Source organism: Zea mays, chromosome 7, assembly GCF_902167145.1.
Source record: "Zea mays cultivar B73 chromosome 7, Zm-B73-REFERENCE-NAM-5.0, whole genome shotgun sequence".
Lineage (NCBI taxonomy): Eukaryota > Viridiplantae > Streptophyta > Magnoliopsida > Poales > Poaceae > Zea > Zea mays.
In genome coordinates, this window is record NC_050102.1 from 144,837,467 (window position 1) to 144,853,120 (window position 15,654).

The window sequence follows — 15,654 nt, forward strand, 5'->3', positions numbered from 1 at the left end:
AGCAAGGCGTAGCGACTAAATATCTAAGAATTCGCTTCACAGCCACTAAGTGACACTCCTTTGGATCGGATTGAAATCTAGCACACATGCATACACTAAGCATAATATCCGGTCTACTAGCACATAAATAAAGTAAAGATCCTATCATAGACCGGTATGCCTTTTGATCAACGGACTTACCTCCTTTGTTGAGGTCGACGTGTCCGTCAGTTCCCATTGGAGTCTTTGCGGGCTTGGCATCCTTCATCCCAAACCTCTTGAGCAAATCTTGTGTGTACTTCGTTTGGGAGATGAAAGTGTCGTCCTTGAGTTGTTTCACTTGGAACCCAAGGAAGTAGTTCAACTCGCCCATCATCGACATCTCAAACTTTTGAGTCATCACCCTGCTAAACTCATCACAAGACCTTTGATTAGTAGAACCAAATATTATGTCATCGACATAAATTTGGCACACAAATAAATCGCCATCACATGTCTTAGTGAATAGAGTTGGATCGGCTTTCCCAACCTTGAAAGCATTAGCAATTAAAAAGTCTCTAAGGCATTCATACCATGCTCTTGGGGCTTGCTTAAGTCCATAGAGCGCCTTAGAGAGCTTACACACGTGGTCGGGGTACCGTTCGTCCTCAAAGCCAGGGGGCTGCTCCACGTACACCTCCTCCTTGATTGGCCCGTTGAGGAATGTGCTCTTCACATCCATTTGGAACAACCTGAAAGAATGGTGAGCGGCATATGCTAGCAAAATACGAATGGACTCTAGCCTAGCCACAGGAGCAAAAGTCTCCTCAAAGTCCAAACCTGCGACTTGGGCATAACCTTTTGCCACAAGTCGAGCCTTGTTCCTTGTCACCACCCCGTGCTCGTCTTGTTTGTTGCGGAACACCCACTTGGTTCCCACAACATTTTGCTTAGGACGAGGCACTAGTGTCCAAACTTCATTTCTCTTGAAGTTGTTGAGCTCTTCCTGCATGGCCAACACCCAGTCCGGATCTAGCAAGGCCTCTTCTACCCTGAAAGGCTCAATAGAAGAGACAAAGGAGTAATGCTCACAAAAATTAACTAATCTAGAACGAGTAGTTACTCCCTTGCTAATGTCACCCAATATTTGGTCGACGGGATGATTCCTTTGAATCGTCGCTCGAACTTGGGTTGGAGGTGCCGGTTGTGCTTCTTCCTCCATCACATGATCATCTTGTGCTCCCCCTTGATCACACGCCTCTCCTTGATGAACCTGTTCATCGTCTTGAGTTGGGGGATGCACCATTGTTGAGGAAGAAGGTTGATCTTGCTCCTTTTGTTCCTATGGCCTCACATCTCCAATCGCCATGGTGCGTATTGCGGCCGTTGGAACATCTTCTTCATCTACATCATCAAGATCAACAACTTGCTCTCTTGGAGAGCCATTAGTCTCATCAAATACAACGTCGCTAGAGACTTCAACCAAACCCGATGATTTGTTGAAGACCCTATACGCTTTTGTATTTGAGTCATAACCTAACAAAAACCCTTCTACAGCTTTGGGAGCAAACTTAGAATTTCTACCCTTCTTCACTAGAATGTAGCATTTACTCCCAAAAACTCGGAAATACGAAACATTGGGTTTGTTACCGGTTAGAAGCTCATACGAAGTCTTCTTGAGAAGGCGATGTAGGTAGACCCGGTTGATGGCGTGGCAAGCCATGTTCACGGCTTCCGACCAAAAGCGCTCGGGGGTCTTGAATTCTCCAAACATCGTCCTCGCCATGTCTATAAGCGTCCTGTTCTTCCTCTCTACCACACCGTTTTGATGTGGTGTGTAGGAGCGGAGAACTCGTGCTTGATCCCTTCCTCCTCAAGGTACTCCTCCACTTGAAGGTTCTTGAACTCGGACCCGTTATCGCTCCTTATCTTTTTCACCTTGAGCTCAAACTCATTTTGAGCTCTCCTTAGGAAGCGCTTGAGGGTCCCTTGGGTTTCAGATTTATCCTGCAAAAAGAATACCCAAGTGAAGCGGGAAAAATCATCAACTATAACAAGACCATACTTACTTCCTCCTATGCTTAGATAGGCGACGGGTCCGAAGAGGTCCATATGAAGCAATTCCAGAGGTCTTGATGTGGTCATCACATTTTTGGCATGATGAGAGCTTCCCACCTGTTTACCTGCTTGACAAGCTGCACAAGGTCTATCTTTTTCGAAAGTAACATTTGTTAGACCTGTCATGTGTTCTCCCTTTAGAAGCTTGTGAAGGTTCTTCATCCCTACATGTGCTAAACGGCGATGCCACAGCCAGCCCATGCTAGTCTTAGCAATTAAGCATGCATCTAGACCGGCCTCCTCTTTTGCAAAATCAACTAAATAAAGTTTGCCGTCTAGTACACCCTTAAAAGCTAATGAACCATCACTTCTTCTAAAGACAGACACATCTACATTTGTGAATAAACAATTATATCCCATATTACAAAGTTGACTTACAGACAACAGGTTATATCCAAGCGACTCAACTAAGAACACATTAGAAATAGAGTGCTCGGATGAAATTGCAATCTTTCCTAACCCTTTCACCTTGCCTTGATTCCCGTCACCGAATATGATTGAATCTTGGGAGTCTTTGTTCTTGACGTAGGAAGAGAACATCTTCTTCTCCCCCGTCATGTGGTTTGTGCATCCGCTGTCGATAATCCAGCTTGATCCCCCGGATGCATAAACCTGCAAGGCAAATTTAGGCTTGGGTCTTAGGTACCCAACTCTTGTTGGGTCCTACAAGGTTAGTAACAATGGTCTTAGGGACCCAAATGCAAGTTTTATCTCCCTTGCATTTTGCCCCTAACTTCCTAGCAATCACCTTCTTATTCTTTCTACAAATAGCAAAGGAAGCATTGCAAGTATGAAAAATTGTAGAAGGTTCATTGTTTACTTTTCTAGGAACATGAACAACATTTCTTCTAGGCATAGCATTTTTCCTAGCCAAATTTCTATCATGCATAATAGAAGAACTAGAAGCAATCATGGCATGAGAATCAAAAGCATCATAACTCCTATCATGATGAACATTTCTAGAAAACTTTCTATCATAAATAAATGCATGATTCTTTTGAGCACTATTAGCCATAGGGGCTTTCCCTTTCTCCTTGGCGGGAATGGGAGCCTTATGGCTTGTTAAGTTCTTGACTTCCCTCTTGAAGCCAAGTCCATCCTTAATTGAGGGGTGTCTACCAATCGTGTAGGCATCCCTTGCAAATTTTAATTTATCAAATTCACTTTTGCTAGTCTTAAGTTGGGCATTAAGACTAGCCACTTCGTCATTCAATTTAGAAATTGAAACTAGGTGTTCACTACAAGCATCAATATTGAAATCTTTATACCTATTGCAAATTACAACATGATCTACACAAGATGTTGATTTATTAGCTACTTCTAGTTTGGCATTTAAATCATCATTAACACCTTTTAAAGTAGAAATGGTTTCATGACAAGTAGATAGTTCACAAGCAAGCATTTCATTCCTTTTAATCTCTAAAGCAAGGGATTTTTGTGCCTCTACAAATTTGTCATGTTCTTCATACAAAAGGTCCTCTTGCTTTTCTAATAACATATTCTTATCATTCAAGGCATCAATTAATTCATTAATCTTATCAACCTTAGTTCTATCTAGGCCCTTGAATAAACATGAATAGTCTATTTCATCATCGCTAGATTCTTCATCACTTGAGGAAGCGTAAGTACTAGTATCACGAGTGCTTACCTTCTTTTCCCTTGCCATGAGGCAGGTGTGATGCTCGTTGGGGAAGAGGGACGATTTGTTGAAGGCGGTGGCGGCGAGTCCTTCGTTGTCGGAGTCGGACGACGAACAATCCGAGTCCCACTCCTTGCCAAGGTGTGCCTCGCCCTTAGCCTTCTTGTAAGTCTTCTTCTTTTCCCTCTTGTTCCCTTGTTCCTGGTCACTATCATTATCGGGACAATTAGCGATAAAATGACCAATCTTACCACATTTGAAGCATGAGCACTTCCCCTTTGTCTTGTTCTTCTTGGGATGCTCCTTGCGGCCCTTTAGCGCCGTCTTGAAACGCTTGATGATGAGGGCCATTTCTTCATCATTAAGCCCGGCCGCCTCAACTTGCGCCACCTTGCTAGGTAGCGCCTCCTTGCTCCTTGTTGCTTTGAGAGCAATGGTTTGAGGCTCTTGGATTGGGCCATTCAACGCATCATCAACGTATCTAGCCTCCTTGATCATCATCCGCCCGCTTACGAACTTTCCAAGTATCTCCTCGGGCGTCATCTTGGTGTACCTAGGATTCTCACGAATATTGTTCACAAGATGTGGATCAAGGACAGTAAAAGACCTTAGCATTAGGCGGACGACGTCGTGGTCCGTCCATCGCGTGCTTCCATAGCTCCTTATTTTGTTGATGAGGGTCTTTAGCCGGTTGTACGTTTGGATTGGCTCCTCGCCCCTGATCATTGCGAATCTCCCAAGTTCACCCTCCACCAACTCCATCTTGGTGAGCATGGTGACGTCGTTCCCCTCATGTGAGATCTTGAGGGTGTCCCAAATCTGCTTGGCGTTATCCAAGCCGCTCACCTTATGGTATTCATCCCTGCACAATGAAGCTAGAAGAACAGTAGTAGCTTGTGCATTTTTGTGAATTTGCTCATTAATGAACATGGGACTATCAGTACTATCAAATTTCATTCCACTCTCGACTATCTCCCATATGCTTGGATGGAGAGAGAACAAGTGACTACGCATTTTGTGACTCCAAAATCTGTAGTCCTCTCCATCAAAGTGAGGAGGTTTACCAAGTGGAATGGAGAGCAAATGAGCATTTGTACTTTGCGGAATACGAGAGTAATCAAAAGAAAAGTTCAAATTGACCGTTTTCTTTTTCTCGTAGTCGTCGTCGTCCTTTTGGGAAGAGGAAGATTCGTCGCTGTCGTAGTCGACAATCTCCTTGATGCGCCTCGTCTTCTTCTTCCTCTTGTCTTTTCTTTTGTGGCTCGAGCCCAAGTCAGTAGGCTTGTCATCCTTTGGATCGTTGACGAAGGACTCCTTCTCCTTATCATTGACCACCATCCCCTTGCCCTTAGGATCCATCTCTTCGGGCGATTAGTCCCTTTCTTGAAGAGAACGGCTCAGATACCAATTGAGAGCACCTAGAGGGGGGGTGAATAGGTGATCCTATAAAAACTTAAACTTAAAGCCACAAAAACTTGATTAAGCGTTAGCACAATAAAGCCAAGTGGCTAGAGAGAAGTTCTTGCAAGACACGATAACCACAAGAAGATCAACACAGATAGACACAGTGGTTTATCCCATGGTTTGGCCAAGTACAAAACTTGCCTACTCCACGTTGTGGCGTCCCAACGGACGAGGGTTGCAATCAACCCCTCTCAAGCGGTCCAAAGACCTACTTGAATACCAGGGTGTTTTGCTTTGTTTACTATATCCCGCTCGCGAGGAATCTCCACAACTTGGAGTCTCTCGCCCTTACACTTTGATGTTCACAAAGAAGCACGGAGTAAGGGAGGGATGAGCAACGCACACAAGACACAAAATCAGAGTGACAATACGCACACAAGTCGCAACAGGAGCTCACAACACAACTCAAAGAGTTCTCAACTCAAATGAAGCTCTAGTTGCTATCACAAAGAATCGAATGCGCGGAATTGAAGTCTTGGTGCTTAGGAATGCTTAGAGAATGCTTGGTGTGCTCCTCCATGCGCCTAGGGGTCCCTTTTATAGCCCCAAGGCAGCTAGGAGCCGTTGAGAGCATTCCAGGAAGGCAATTCTTGCCTTCAGCCGCCTGGCGCACCGGACAGTCCGGTGCACCACCGGACACTGTCCGGTGCGGATCTCTTTCCTTATTTGGCGAAGCCGACCGTTGCAGATCCAGAGCCGTTGGCGCACCGGACAGTCCGGTGCCCCCTTCTGACCGTTGGCTCGGCCACGCGTCGCGCGTGGATTACGCGGCCGACCGTTGGCCCGGCCGACCGTTGGCTCACCGGACAGTCCGGTGCACACCGGACAGTCCGGTGCACACCGGACAGTCCGATGAATTATAGCCGTACGCCGTTAATTGCTTCCCGAGAGCGACGACTTCGTCTGTGAATGACTCACCGGACAGTCCGGTGCACCATCGGACAGTCCGGTGATTTATAGCCGTACACCACCGTCGGAACCCGAGAGCAGCAAGTTCGCCAGAGCCAGCCTGGCGCACCGGACACTGTCCGGTGCACCACCGGACAGTCCGGTGCACCCAGACTGCGCAGACTCTTGGCTGCTTAGCCAAGTCTTTTCCAACTTGGTCTTTTCCTGTTTCTAGCACTTAGACACAATATGTTAGTCTTCAAAACAATGTACTAAGTCTTAGAAACATACCTTTAGACTTGATTTGCACTTTGTCCATCACTTTGCATAGATTACAACAAGTCTACTTGTGTTGGCACTCAATCACCAAAATACTTAGAAATGGCCCAAGGGCACATTTCCCTTTCAGTCTTCCGCAACAAACAAGATGAGCATGGTGTGGTGATAAGGAACAAAGCACGACTTGTGGCCAAGGGCTATTCACAAGTCGAAGGTTTGGATTTCGGTGAAACTTATGCACCTGTAGCTAGGCTTGAGTCAATTTGTATATTACTTGCCTATGCTACTTACCATGGCTTCAAGCTTTATCAAATGGACGTGAATAGCGCCTTCCTCAATGGACCAATCAAGGAAGAGGTCTATGTTGAGCAACCTCCAGGCTTTGAAGATAGCGAGTACCCTAACTATGTATATAAGCTCTCAAAGGTGCTTTATGGGCTCAAACAAGCCCCAAGAGCATGGTATGAATGCCTTCGAGACTTCCTTATCACTAATGGCTTCAAAGTCGGAAAAGCCGATCCTACTCTATTCACTAAAACTATTGCAAATGATTTGTTTGTATGCTAAATTTATGTTGATGATATCATATTTGGGTCTACTAACAAATCTACAAGTGAAGAATTTAGTAGGATCATGATTCAAAAAATCGAGATGTCTATGATGGGGGAGTTGAAGTATTTCTTAGGATTTCAAGTCAAGCAACTCCAAGAGGGCACCTTCATTAGCCAAACAAAGTACATTCAAGACATACTCACCAAGTTTGGGATGAAGGATGCCAAGCCCATCAAGACACCCATGGGAACCAACGGGCATCTCGACCTCGACACGGGAGGTAAATCCATAGATCAAAAGGTATACCGGTCGATGATAGGATCTTTACTCTATTTATGTGCATCTCGACCGGATATTATGCTTTCTGTATGCATGTGTGCAAGATTCCAAGCCGATCCTAAGGAAGTTAACCTTAGGGCCGTAAAACGAATCTTGAGATATTTAGTTCATACACCTAAGTTTGGTCTTTGGTACCCCAAGGGATCCACTTTTGATTTATTAGGATATTCTGATGATGATTGGGCAGGGTGTAAAATTGATAGAAAGAGCACATCAGGGACTTGTCAGTTCTTGAGAAGATCCCTGGTGTCTTGGGCTTCAAAGAAACAAAACTCAGTAGCTCTTTCAACCGCCGAAGCCGAGTACATTGCCGCAGGCCATTGTTGCGCGTAATTACTGTGGATGAGGCAAACCCTTAGGGACTATGGCTACAAATTTAGCAAAGTCCCTCTCCTATGTGATAATGAGAGTGCAATCCACATGGCGGATAATCCCGTTAAACACAACCGCACTAAGCACATAGCCATTCGGTATCACTTTTTGAGGGATCACCAACAAAGGGGGGATATCGAGATTTCATATGTTAGCACCAAAGAACAATTAGCCGATATCTTTACCAAACCACTAGATGAGAAAACCTTTACCAAACTTAGGCATGAGCTAAACATTCTTGATTCTAGGAATTTTGATTGATATCTTGCACATATAGCTCATTTATATACCTTTGATCATATCTCTATTATGTCTATGACTAATGTGTTTTCAAGTGTATTTTGATGCTTAGTCATAGAATTGAAAGGGAAATAGAGTATTCGGCAAAGACGATGCTTCCACTCAACTCCATCGGTATTAAATCCTCTTTGCCGGTATTCCACATCGCTCTCCACTTTGGTATAATCTTCACTCCTATTTATTTGTTTGCCATTGGGGAGAAAGTTACAAGGGCTTATATTTCACTCACAAGTATCCGTTTTTGGTGATTTATGCCAAAGGGGGAGAAAGTATTAGCCCAAAGCAAAAGGACCGCACCACCACCAATTTCAAAAGTTTTTAAAGAAGTTTTTCAATTGGTATTGAATTTTTGACGTATTTCAAATTAGTATAATTACTTTCAAAAATTGGTACCTAAAACCCTCTTGAACACTAAGAGGAGAATTTCATTGAGGGGGAGTTTTGTTTAAGTCAAAGGAAAAGCATTTGAAATAGGGGGAGAAAATTTCAAATCTTGAAAATGCTTCTTTCAATCTTATTCATATACCTTTGACTGTTTGCAAAAGGATTTTGAAAAGAATTTTACAAAAGAATTTGCAAAAACAAAACTTGTGGTGCAAGCGTGGTCCAAAATTTTAAATAAGAAGAAAACCATCCATGCATATCTAATGGAAATAATATATTGGTTTCAATTCCAAGCAACCTTTGCACTTACCTTATGCAAACTAGTTCAATTCTGCACTTATACATTTGCTTTGGTTTGTGTTGGCATCAATCACCAAAAAGGGGGAGATTGAAAGGGAAATAGGGTCAAACATTTTCCTATATAATTTTGGTGGTTGAATTGCCCAACACAAACAATTGGACTAACTAGTTTGCTCTAGAATATATGTTCCACAGGTGCCAAAGGTTCAACACAAACCAATAAAAAGTCCAAGAAAGGGTTGAAATAAAAAAGAGCAAAAGACAACCGAAGGCAGCCCTGGTCTGGCGCACCAGACTGTCCGGTGCACCACCGGACAGTGTCCGGCGCACCAGGGTGATCGACTCTGAACTTGCCACCTTCGGGAATTTGGGGAGCCACTCCGCTATAATTCACTGGATTGTCCGGTGTGCCAGCGGAGTAACGGCTAACAGCGCCAACGGTCGTCTGCAAAAGGTGAACAGTGAGCTACAGTGCGCGGACAGCGCGCGCAGAAGTCAGAGCAGGCGCAGATGGTGCACCGGGCAGTGAACAGTGCTGTCCGGTGCACCACCGGACTGTCCGGTGGCCTCACAAGTCAGCGCTCCAACGGCCGAACCCTAACGGTTGGGTGACGTGGCTGGCGCACCGGACTGTCCGGTGCGCCCTTCGCAGACAGCCTTCCCCAACGACCACTTTGGTGGTTGGGGCTATAAATACCCCCAACCACCACACTTCAAGGCATCCAAGTTTTCAGCTATTGCATTCAATACAAGAGCTCTAGACTTCACTCCAAGACACAAACAAGAGATCAAATCATCTCCCAAGTCCAAAGATCATTCCAATCAAATAGTGACTAGTGAGAGAGAGATATTTGTGTTCATTTGAGTTCTTGCGCTTGGATCGCTTTCTTCTTCCCTATTTCTTGTTCCCAAGACATTTGTAATCAAAGCAAGAGACACCAATTGTGTGGTGGTCCTTGTGGGGACTAAGTGTCCCAATTGATTGAAAAGAGAAGCTCACTCGGTCTAGGTGACCGTTTGAGAGAGGGAAAGGGTTGAAAGAGACCCGGTCTTTGTGACCACCTCAACGGGGACTAGGCCTTCGAGGGCCGAACCTCGGTAAAACAAATCACCGTGTCATCTGCTCTATTTCTTTGGTTGATTTGTTTTCACCCTCTCTTTTGGACTCAACTATATTTCTAACGCTATCCCCGGCTTGTAGTTGTGCTTAAAGTTTATAAATTTCAGATTTGCCTATTCACCCCCCTCTAGGCGACTTTCAAGTAGGGGGTACCCCTGATCCAGGGTACCGACAATAGCAAATGAGCATTTGAATTGTACGGAATACGAGAGTAATCAAAAGATTGATTGATCGTTTTTTTTCGACGAAGAGTTGTCGTCGTCGTCGTCTTTTGGTGAAGAAGAAGAGGTATCGCTGTCGTAGTACATGATTTTCTTGATGCGCCTTTTCTTCTTCCCATCTCTCTTCTTGTGACTCGATCCTGAGTCAGTGGGCTTGTCGTCCCTTGGTTCGTTGAAGAGGGACTCCTTGTCGTTTACCACCATCCCCTTTCCCTTAGGATCCATCTCTTCGGGCGGTTAGTCCCTTGAATGAAGAGTACGGCTCTGATACCAATTGAGAGCACCTAGAGGGGGGTGAGTAGGTGATCTTGTAAAATCAAACACTAAATAGCCACAAAACTTGGTTATTGAAATGTTAATGCGACTAAGCGGCTATGGAGCAAGTTCTTGTGAACACAACAATCACAGAGAAAGCAGCACAAGAGACACATGATTTTTATCCCGTGGTTCGGCCAAGTAATACTTGCCTACTTCCATGTTGTGGCGTCCCAATGGACGAGGGTTGCACTCAACCCCTTTCAAGTGATCCAATGATCAACTTGAGTACCATGATCTTTTCCTTTAGAGTCTTTTCCCATATGCGAGGAATCTCCACAGATTGGAGCCTCTCGCCCTTACAATAGAGATCTCAAAGAAAGCACAGAGTAAGGTTGGGGAGAGCAACACACGCAAGACTCAAATCCGCAGCACAACCACGCACACAAGTCACGACTTGAGCTCGAAACACAACACACGGAGTTCACAACTCAAATGGAGCTCAAATCTCTAACACAGCGAATCAAATGCGTGAAGTTGGAGTTTGGGAGTCTTAGAATGTTTCTTGAAGGCTTGGTGTTCTCCTCCATGCGCCTAGGGGTCCCTTTTATAGCCCCAAGGCAGCTAGGAGCCGTTGGAGACAATCTTGGAAGGCAATTCCTGCCTTCTGTCGAGTGGTGCACCGGATAGTCCGGTGCACCACCGGACAGCCACTGTTCATGTCCGGTGCGCGATCTCCTTCCAAATCAGGCTCATCCGACCGTTGCTCCTTCGGGCCCGTTGGCGCACCGGACACTATCTGGTGCACACCGGACAGTCTGGTTCACCAGCTGACCGTTGGAGCAGTCCACGTGTCGCCCGCAGATTGCGCGACCGACCATTGGCGCTGGCGACCGTTGGCTCACTGGACAGTCTGGTGTACCACCGGACAGTCCGGTGAATTATAGCCACGTCGCCCTATTCCTTTTCCCGAGAGCGACGAGTTCGCTGCGGATGACTCACCGGACAGTCCGGTGCACCACCGGACAGTCCGGTGAATTATAGTCGTACAACTCCATCGATTCCCGAGAGCGGCCTTTTCACCGGAGACCAGCCTGGCGCACCGGACAGTCCGGTGTGCCAGGCCGAGCTGGAGTTGGCTGTACGCAGCCAACTCTTTTCCAATTTGTTTCTTCTCTTCTCTTCTCAGCACTGTTCCTAGCACTTAGATAACCACATTAGTATTCAAAAACAATGTACTAAGTCTAGAAACATACCTCATGCCTTGATTTGTACTTTTCCCACATTTAGCACACAAGAAGCCAATTAAGATGTGTTGGGCATCTAATCACCAAAATACTTATAGAAATTGCCCAAGGACATATTTCCCTTTCAACTGTCCGGTGAGCCATCAGCGCCCGCGCTCAAGACTCCGGCGATGAACTCATCGCTCTCGGAAAAAAGCAAAGGCGCCGCGGCTAAAAATCACCGGACTGTCCGGTGAGCCAAAGGCGCCCGCGCCAACGGTCGGCGGCGCAATCAGCGGGCGACGCGTGGCCCGCACCAACGGTCAGTTGGTAGTCCGGTGCGCCAACAGGACCAAAGGTCCAACGGTCGGCTGCGCCCGATAAGGAAGGAGATCGGGCACCGGACTGCGAATTTTTTTGTATTTTGACCATTTTTCGGAAAAAAGAACACGTTTGGACCCTAAAAAATTTTAATAGCATTTTTGGACCCTTTGCTCGGCGTCATAGCCTATGGCGACGAGGTAACACAGCTCGGCGCCATAGGTTATGGCGCCGAGGTACGTGATGCGTCGGCACAACCCGGACGCCGTGGCTCGGTTGTGTTATTAAAATATTTGTCCGCTCAAATTTATTTCTCGCCTAGATTTTTTTTATCTTTGTTTTGTCACTGAAGTCAGTTCAGCTTATATAATTTACCTATACGTACACTGAAGTTTTGCTAAAAATTCCAAGGTGTAAGGATTACTGCTACATTGAACAACATTTGAACTCTGAAAACAGAGAGAAATACAAAGACCAAAACATACTGAGAAAATAAAAAAATGATTGTTATTACCTGAGAATGCATTGCAACAGCACGACCAACGCCAACTCCAATAGTCGTCCTTTGTCCTACATTCGACAGAACAAGGAAATTATGTACCATATCACCACTGGTTTTTCTCGCAGCAAGACACCAAGCAGTACAAGGAATCATCAATCACAAAAATAATTAGGCCACCATAACTCGACAACATTGCATCACAAAATAAATCTAGTTTTTCGATTACCTGCTTTCTCTGATGAATACATGCTCCAGCTGTGAAATGCCCCCATCTTAAAAAAACTCGACCTGTAAGGCATTATATTAAGAATAAGATCTGCAAAAGCCCCAAGACAAAAAAATATACCTAATGAATTATTTAAAAAAAAGAGTAGTGGCTAGATAAAAAAAATCTAGGTGAGAAATAAATTTGAACGGACACACCAACGACATAAACAAAAAAAACAAATAAAAATGCAAATAGTGGGGCTTGAACATGACCACAAGGTTAGAAGCCTTGTGCTCCACCAAGTGGGCTAGATGGGCTTTGTGCTCATGTTTGCAACAAATATGTTAATAACACAACCGAGCTCGGCGCCAAGATCTGTGGCGCCGAGCTCGGTGCCACGTCGACGCCACGCGTCTGGGTTGTGCCAACGCAACACGACCTCGGCGCCATAGCCTATGGCGCCGAGCTGTGTTACTTCGGCGTCATAGGCTATGGCGCCGAGCAAAGGGTCCAAAAATGACATTAAAATTTTTTAAGATCTAAACGTGAATTTTTTTTCCCGAAAAATGGCTAAAATACAAAAAATTCGGCACCGGACTGCTACTGTTCATGTCCGGTGGTGCACCGGACTGTCCGGTGTGCCACCCGACAGAAGCCAAGAATTGTCTTCCAATTGGAACTTCAATGGCTCCTAACTGCCTTGGTACTATAAAAGGGACCCCTAGGCGCATGGAGCAATATACCAAGCATTCTCTAATCATTCTAAGACACCTAGACTCCGCCGCCACGCATTTGGATCGTTGTGTTAGAGATTTGAGCACCATTTGAGTTGTGAACTCCTTGCGCCGTGTTTTGTGCTCACGTCTTGGCTTGTGTGCGTGTGTTTGCTACGAATTGAGTCTTGTTGCGTGTTGCTTTCCCTCCCTTACTCTTGTGCTTCTCTTGTGATCAACATTGTAAGGGCGAGAGGCTCCAACTTGTGGAGATTTCTCGCAAACAGGAAAAGACTGCTAAGGAAGAAAACAGTGGTACTCAAAGTTGATCATTGGATCACTTGAGAGGGATTGAGTGCAATCCTTTACCGAAGGAGGTCACCACAACGTGGAGTAGGCATTGGCCAAACCATGGGATAAAAATCATTGTGTCTTGTGTCCATCTTCATTGTGATTGGTTTTCTTCTAAAGTTCACTTTAGCAAGTTGGTTTTAATCACACTAACATTTCATAACCAAGCTTTGGCTATATAGTATTTGATTTTAAAGGATCACCTATTCACCCCCCTCTAGGTGCTCTCAAAACTTACTCCAGAGATTTGTTTTGGTCCATATATATGAGTTTACTGTGGCATAGTGGACTTGTATCAACCTATATATCGGACCCACTTTAAAATGTTAATCACAAAGAAGTGTCGGTTTTAAGTTAGTAACAGAATGTGAAAACACTCTATACAATTCAAAAGCTTCATCCATTCCCCATCTGAAGAAGAAACTCGGAAGTTTTGTAAACATTCATCAATCATCGGTCATGTGTGTTCTCTCTCCTCGATATGCTACCAATATGCCCAGAATTTTCAAACATCGGTCGATTTTTTGGCAGAATTTTATTTTGTAGGAACTATGAATAAGGTAACAACTAGTGTTTCATTTTGGAGACTGGAAGCATTATAAACGGAAGTAAAAATATTTAAATCAATGGCTAGCACAGGGCACATACAACAATGGCGTTTTCTGTAGCTTAAATCATGTACATCAGCATTCTTATGCCTTACAACATGTGATTAATACTAATATTCTAGCGCTGATGGCAAATCCATTTGAAGGAATAGTAAATGAGGTAACATGCAAAGAATCCACTCGAGAACAAATATGGCTACAAACATGAATGAGATAGGTTAAGGGCATCAGACACACCTTGGATCAGGACAGGGGACGCGTCGGGCCTGCCGTGGACGGTGATGATTGTAACTGGTGGTCGGTGTTCCGCAAGATTCCAATGCAGTGAAGAACTAAAGGGGGATTGGGGTGGCCTCGCAGCCGACAGGTTGTCCCGATTGCAAGACTCACCCAATATTGACAGGAGAGGGACTCCACAGTGTGGGTCTCATCGCGGTTGGCGGCGATGCAGTTGAGGCTCATGAGCTTGGCCTTCCTGACCTGCTCCCTGTCTAGGCACCCAGCGCAATCGCCGTTGGAAAACGCTGACAGCACCATGGCCAGCATCTAGAAATCCTCCAACGACGATATGTAGTCCTCCTCTCCCACTCTAGCCACCACAGCAGCAGCAGCGCCCGTGAGCGTCGCCACTGCGGGAGGGGGTGAGGAGGAGGCTGGCGTCGAAACAGAAAGCGCTGTCGCCGGCACTATCCCCGACGGGGAGCTCGCGGTAGGCGGCCCCGACTTCTGTTGCGACTGCCCCGCTGTGGACGTGGGGTCGTTGGACCGATGCGGCCACTAGATCTTACTCTTGAACAGGCTCTTCATCCCGCCCTGACTCCCTACGAGCTTGACGACTAGGGTTTGCTTGTGCCGGCCGTTTCCGCATCCCGGTCAGCGAAGGGGAGACAACGACTCGTGACGAGGAAGCGACGGGAGAGGGGTGGAAGCGCGAAGGAGGTGGGTACTGGGGATGGGAGGGCGTAGCGTCGAGGGGACAGAGGGGGGCATGCGTGGGCATCGTGGCCATGACGTTGGAATCACGGGGAGGGGGCGCGCGGGCGGGGGCATGGGTGCGTCGTGTGTGGGAGTCGGAGCCGGGGCGGGGCGGGGGCAAGGGCGAGGGCGCGCGGGCGGGGCACGAGGGTGAGGGCGGGGTCACGGAGATGGCACGCGGGCGAGGGAGGGGGGGACAAAGACGGGAGCGTGCGTGGCGCTCGCGCATAGCGGGGGGAGGGGGAGGGGGAGCCGTGGTGAAGGTGGTGGACGTCCTCCTTAATCTCTTAAGGAGTAGTAGAGATTGTCTAATACTAATCTGCAGGCAAGAGAGCGTGAGCAGGAGCACAACGCAGACATCGAGATGTGGGAGAGGGGAAGGCGAGGGCACGGTACTATAGTCTACACTATTGACTTAATAGGTAGTAGAGATTTAAGAAAATATATGATAAATTTGAGTTTTATCTTTTATAAATTTTTACAAGTTTAATGTTAAAAATAAGAATATCAATTTATATAGTAGATTCTATATCATATTTATTCATTATCAAAGAGAAAAGA